Source organism: Gracilinanus agilis, chromosome 6, assembly GCF_016433145.1.
Source record: "Gracilinanus agilis isolate LMUSP501 chromosome 6, AgileGrace, whole genome shotgun sequence".
Classification (NCBI taxonomy): Eukaryota; Metazoa; Chordata; class Mammalia; order Didelphimorphia; family Didelphidae; genus Gracilinanus; species Gracilinanus agilis.
The window spans coordinates 279,776,144-279,782,814 of NC_058135.1; the positions used below are offsets into that span (position 1 = coordinate 279,776,144).

At 34.1% G+C, this 6,671-nt stretch overlaps 1 pseudogene; it reads right to left on the bottom strand.

Moving 5' to 3' along the window:
• Window positions 1-201: 201 nt before the first annotated feature.
• Window positions 202-1,151, bottom strand: LOC123252709 (annotated as a pseudogene).
• Between the last annotated feature and the right edge of the window lie 5,520 nt (window positions 1,152-6,671).

Genomic DNA, 6,671 nt, shown 5'->3' on the forward strand with positions numbered 1-6,671 from the left:
GATTGGGCCTGATTTTACACAGCATGAAAGTGCCTGATGCCAAAATTAAATTCTAGGCTTTCTTGATTCTAAGTCTATGATATCTGCTGCTACATGATGTTACTCCTGGAAAAATATAGATTACACTTCTGGGTGAATAAGAAAAATAGCCTTATTGGGAGCTGGATCACGGAGGGAGGAAGGTATATGCTCATTATTTCTCTACAAAAAAGGATGACTAATTTGAAGTCGTTGTCCCCTCACAGCTTTTCTGAAAGCATTCTTAACTTCTTTGTTCCTCAGACTATAGATGAGAGGATTCAACATAGGGATTATCATGGTGTAGAATACTGACACCATTTTGTCTGAATCCATTGAATGGCTTGAGGTGGGTCGAAAGTACATGAAGGTGCATGTCCCATAAAATATGAACACTGCTGTGAGATGGGAAGCACAGGTAGAGAAAGCTTTCTGCCACCCACCAGCAGAACGGATCTTCAGGACAGTGATGAAGATGAATAAGTAAGAGAAAAAAATGACAAGAAATGAGAAGCATGCATTTGATGATGCTAAGATCATGATTACTGACTCAGCAATGTGAATTTCAGAGCAAGAGAGAACTAAGAGAGGGGGCATATCACAGAAAAAGTGATGGACTACATTGGACCTGCAGAAGGAAAGACTAAAAATATTTCCTGTGAAGATGGAGGAAGTCAGAAACCCCCAAATGTGAACCCCACTGGCCATATATGCACACATTTTTGAAGTCATCGTAGTGGTGTAATGTAGGGGTCTACACACAGCTGCATGACAATCATAGGCCATGAAGGCTAAAATAAAACTTTCAGTAGTAGCAAAGGCTCCAAAGAAGAACAACTGGGTAGCACATCCATTATAAGAGATGACCTTGTCCCCTGTGAGGAGCCCACTCATCACCTTGGGTATTACAGTAGAGGAAAGACCAAAATCTACCAGGGAGAGGTTACAGAGGAAAAAGTACATGGGAGTATGGAGGCAGGAATCCCAGGAGATCAGAGCTACCATCCCCAGGTTCCCTACCAAGGTGATGATATAGATGAGGGTGACCATTATAAAGAGAGGACCCTGAAGCACAAGGGCATCTTTAATCCTAAAAGGATGAATTCATTCACTTCAGATGTGTTCTCCATAAATGTTATTTGACAGTGATGTCGTTCTCCTGAAATAAAAAAGAGCAATCATCAGAAAAATCTCTCCAAGACAACTCTAAAAGATAAACTATAGACAAAGCATTATCTTGTGTGAAGGGTAGAATAGAGAATTAAGTAACTGATAACATTTAGGTTTCTGTCATAGCAATTATTCTAGGTATTCCAAATTCAAGTTTCTTTTAGAGAGTATATCATGTATTCACCTTTACCTTTTTATTCAGAGATATTTTATTTTTCCCAACTACACATAGTAATAATTATCAATGTACATTTACTAAAATTAAAAGACTCGAAATGGCTTCCTGCCCTTCTCCCTCTCAGAGATGGTAAGCAATTTGATTTGGTTTATGCATGTGTTATCAGGCAAACTATATTTCTATATTGGCCATTTTTGTAAGAGAAAACTCAGATAGAATCAAAACCCCAAAATAAAACAATTAACTAATATGAAAAATAGTATTTGATCTTCTTCAAACTCTAACAGGTCTTTTTTGGTAGGTGAATAACATTCTTTTTCTTGTACCCCTCAGAAGTGAACCAGATCATTATAATGCTGAGTGTGGCAAAGTATTTCAAAGATGATCATTTCACTAAGATCACTGTTACTGCATACAATATTCTCCTGGTTCTGCTTCATTTGCTTTACATTTGTTCATGTAGGATTTTTTTTTTTACTTCTCCTGAAATCATCCTGATTTCTTATGAAACAATAGTATTATGTCACCAACATATAACAAAATTTGTTCAGCCATTCTCCCACATAATGGACATCCCCTCAATTTCCATTTCTTTGCCACCAAAATCATAGCTGCTATAAATATTTTTCTTCATGTAAGTCTTTCCCCCCTTTTTATGATCTTTTTGATATACAAACCCAGTAGTGATATTGCAAGATAAATGGGTATGGATAGTTTTATAGCCCTTTGGAAATAATTGCAAATTGTTGTCCAGAATGGTTGTATCAGTTCACAACTCTGCTAACAATCCATTAGGTTCTGAATTTTGCCACATTTATCGCTTTCCTTTACTATCTTGTTGGCCAAACTGATGGGGTAAGTCAGTATCTTTGAGTTGCTTTAATTTGAATTTCCTAATAAAGTATGCTTTAGAACATTTTTAAATGATTATTGATAGCTTTGATTTCTTCATCTGAAAACAGTCTATTCAAATCAGTTGATCATTTGTCAATTGGGAACAACTTTTATTCTTGTAAATTTGACAATTCCTTATAATTTTAAGAAATTAGAAATTTAGAGAAATTTGCTATAAACTTTTTCTGCTTGTTGTTCTCTTCTAATCTTGGTTATATTGGGGTCTTTTGTACAAAAGCTTTTGAATTTAATATAATCAAAATTATTCCTTTAATATCTTATAGTTTTCTCTATCTCCTCTTTAGTCATAAATTCTTTCCATCTCCATAGTTCTGACAGGTAAAATTTTCTATATTCTCCTAATTTATTTATGATATCACTTTTCTTCTAAATCATAAAGCCATTTTGACCTTATATTGGTATAGGGAGTGACATATTGGTTTATACCAAGTTCTTGCCATACTGATTTCCAATTTTTCCAGCAATTTTTGTCAAAAAGTAAGTTCTTATTTTCAAAGCTGGAATCTTTGAATTTGTCAAACATTAGGTCATTTACCCCCATATATTGTATATCTAATCTATTCCATTTATCCACCATTCTATCTTTGTCAGTACTAGATTCTTTTGATGATTATGCTTTATAGTACAATTTGAGATCTGACTTTTTGGTCACTTTCTTTGACTTTTTTTTCCAATAATTCCTTTGATATCTTTGATCTTTTATATCAGATTCCCTTTATTATTTTTCTAGTTCTATAATATATTTTGATTAGCAAGGCACCAAGTAAATAAACTAATTTAGATAAAAATGTAATATTTTTTATTTTCTCTCAGCCTACCCATGAACAAATAATTTTTTAATTGTTTAGATTTGACTTTATTTGTGTAAAGTGTTTTGTAATTATGTTCATGTAATGCCTGAATTTGTCTTATCAAGCAGATTCCCAGGTGTTTTATAATATCTAGAGTTAATTTAAATGGGATTTCATTTCCTATCTCTTGCTGCTATACTTTGTTGGTAATAGATGGGATTGCTGATGATTTAGGTGGGTTTATTTTGTATCCTGCAAATTTATTAAAATTAAATATTTCAACTACTCTTTTAGTTGATTTTCCAGGTTTCTCTATGGATGCCAAAATATCATCCACAAAGAGTGATGGTTTTCTTTCCTTTTTGCCCACTTTAATTCCTTCAATTTCTTTTCCCTTTCTTATTGCTAAATCTGGCATTTTCAGTACAATATTAAACAAAGTGATAATAAAAATCCTTGCTTCATCACTGATCATATTGGGAAGGCTTCTAATTCATCCCCATTGCAGATGATACTTACTGATGGTTTTAGATTGAAGTTACTTATGGTTTTGAGGAATGGTCATTTTATTCCTATACTTTCTCTTATTTTAGGAATGAGTATTGTATTTTGTCAAAGGCATTTTCTGCATCTATTGAGATCATTGTGTGATTTCTATGACATTGTTTATTAATGTGGTTGATTATGCTGAATGTTTTCCTACTATTAAGCTAGTCCTTCATTCTTGGTTTAAATAACACATACTCATAGTGAATGATTCTTGTCTTATTTTGCTAATATTTTATTTAAAAATTTTACATCTATATTCACTAAGGTTATTGGCCTATAATTTTCTTTCTCTAATTTTGTTCTCACTGGCTTAGAAAAGAGTATAATATTTGTGTCATAAAAAGAATTTGGTAGGATACCTTCTCTGCCTATTTCCCCAAATTGTTTATATAGTGTTGGGATTAATTGTTCTCTAAATGTTTGATAGAATTCAAATGTGAATATCCATCTGGCCCTGGAAATTTTTTCTCTGGGTGTTCATTGATGGCTTGTTCAATTTCTTTTTCTGAGAAGGGAATATTTAAGCATTCTATTTCCTCTTTTTGTATTTGCTTGTGAAATTTTTATGCCCTAATTTGGGGTCAGCTTTTGTGTAGGTGCCATGTACCCCTAAAAATAAAATATTTTTCCTTTCTATTCCCATTCAACTTTCTCCAGAGATCTATTAGTTCTAACTTTTCTAAAATTTCATTCACCTCATTTCTATCTTATTTATTTTGGGGTTCAATTTGTTTAGATTTGAGAAAAGGACATTGAGGCCTCCCACTAATACAATGGGATTGTCTATTTCCTCCTGAAGCTTATTTAGTTTCTTTTTTTTTTTAATCTGGAGGCTATTCTATTTGGTGCATATATGTTTAGTATGTATATTGGTTCATTGTCTATGATACCTATAGTTTATGGTACTTGAATTGTTTCTTTCTGGCTGCTTGCAGTATTTTCTCCTTGTCCTGAGAGCTCTTGAATTTAATAATAATACTCCTCAGAGTTGTCATTTGGGGATTTATTTCAGGTGATCTGTGAATTCTTTCAATTTCCACTTTACTCTCTTATTTGAGAATATCAGGGAAATTTTCTTTGATAATTTTCTGGAATATGTCTAGGCTCTTTTATCATGGTTTCCCATAGTAAAATAATTCTTAGAATTTCTCTCCTGCATGCATTTTCCATGTCAGGTATTTTTTCTAAGAAATATTTCATTTTTTTCTTCTATTTTTTCAATCTTTTGATTTGGTTTTATTGTTTCTTGATGTCTAATGAAGTCATTAGCTTCTAGTTGCCCAATTGTAATTTTTAGGAGATTGTTTTCTTCCATTAGATTTTGAACTTCCTTTTTATTTCATCAATTCTTCTTTTTAAGAAACTTTTCTTCACTGGATTTTGTAATTCTTTTTCCATTTGGTCAATTATGTTTTGCATTGCTTTTATTTCTGTGCCCCATTTTTCTATGCCTCTCATAACTGACTTTCAATTTCTTTTTTAAACTCTTCTGAGTCAGCACCTTGCTCTTTCTCTCTTAAATTTTTCTATGGTTAGATGTTTTTATTTTTGATATTTTCTCATTTTCTCAGTTTTTATCTTGACTTTCAACTTTTATATTAAAGGTGGAAACTATTCTTAGGGGAGAGAAGGCACTCTATTAAATATTTGCTGCTACCCTTACCTCTATTTCTTAGTTTCTGCAAGTTTCAGTTCTTCCAAGGTAGTTTGATGACTTGGGTGCTGGGAGGTCTGAAAGAGCTAACATTGTTAGTCCAATCAACACCTTGGACTGTTTATGACTTCCAAAGCTCAGAACACTGCAAGCTACCTTTTGTTAGGGCTCAGAGCCTAGCCCCATATACACAGGGGCTTTAGGACTTACTGTAAGTTAGCATAGGCCAGGTAGACTGTTGACTACCATGTCCTAGAACTTGTGGCCTCCTTTAACATTTGGGTTTGGGGAGGGGTTTTGGCCTCACTCTGATCTTGTATTGTGCAAGTGAGCTGCCAACTGACTTACCCTCTGACTTTGGACCTTACCTTGGTTTTTTTCAGGGACTCTGGGTCTCACTCTTGGTTTACACAGGTCAGGAGTGCTTCAGAGTACCTTGCCCTGGGTTCAGGTTCTAACTTAAGGTTTGGGCAAGAGCTCTGGACCTCCCCTTTGGCTTGACCAACTAGATGCCCTACCAACTTCCTTGTTTGGGTTTTGGGGCCTTAATTTGGGCTTGTGTGGGGCCTCAGAGCCTTATCTGTGCCTGAACCAGCCAGGCACACCATTCATTGCACTGTGCTAGGGTTTGGAGTCATACAGCAGGCTTTATCTTGAGTTTTGACCTTTAATGGATATGTGTGGAATTGCACTGTTCTTAGTTTAGGCAGGGTTTCATGGTCTCAAAGATGACTTGTGTTTAATTTTAGAACCTTGGAAGAGTATATGTGGGATGAGGGAGACTTGCTGTTGGCTTTTGATGGTATTCCTTAGAGACAGGCCTCTCAATAGACTACGTTCCCCTCACATCCCAGTGGTGGAGACACTCTCTGTCTACTTTTCAAGTTGTTTTCTATAGGAAAGTTAGTTCACTCTATTTTCTTGTTTGTTCTTTCCATTCAGTATTCATTTTGAACTGTTATTTAAGGTTGGTGAGAGAGGATTCCCAGAGTTGTTTCACTTTTCTCTATTTGTACTCTTCCATCTTGACTCTCTTCCTTCCATTATGACTCTATATGCTCATGTTATTTTTTTTTCAATCTAATACACACTTAATAATGCCTGAAGTGGAATTTCTCACTTCAGGAAAGTAAAATGCCTTATTCTCCAGTGAAAATCATTATAACAAGGGGCTTATTGTTGGTCCGAGTTGAAGAGCTAGACCTTTTCCTATGAACATGGTACACTCTAGTGAGAAACAAATAAAATGAATAAATAAATAAATACATAAATAAATAAACAAACAACTAAGCAAATAAATAAATAAATAAATGAATGAATGAATGAATGAATGAATAAGCAAATAAATAAATAAATGAATGAATGAGTGAATGGATAAATAAATAAATAAGGAGAA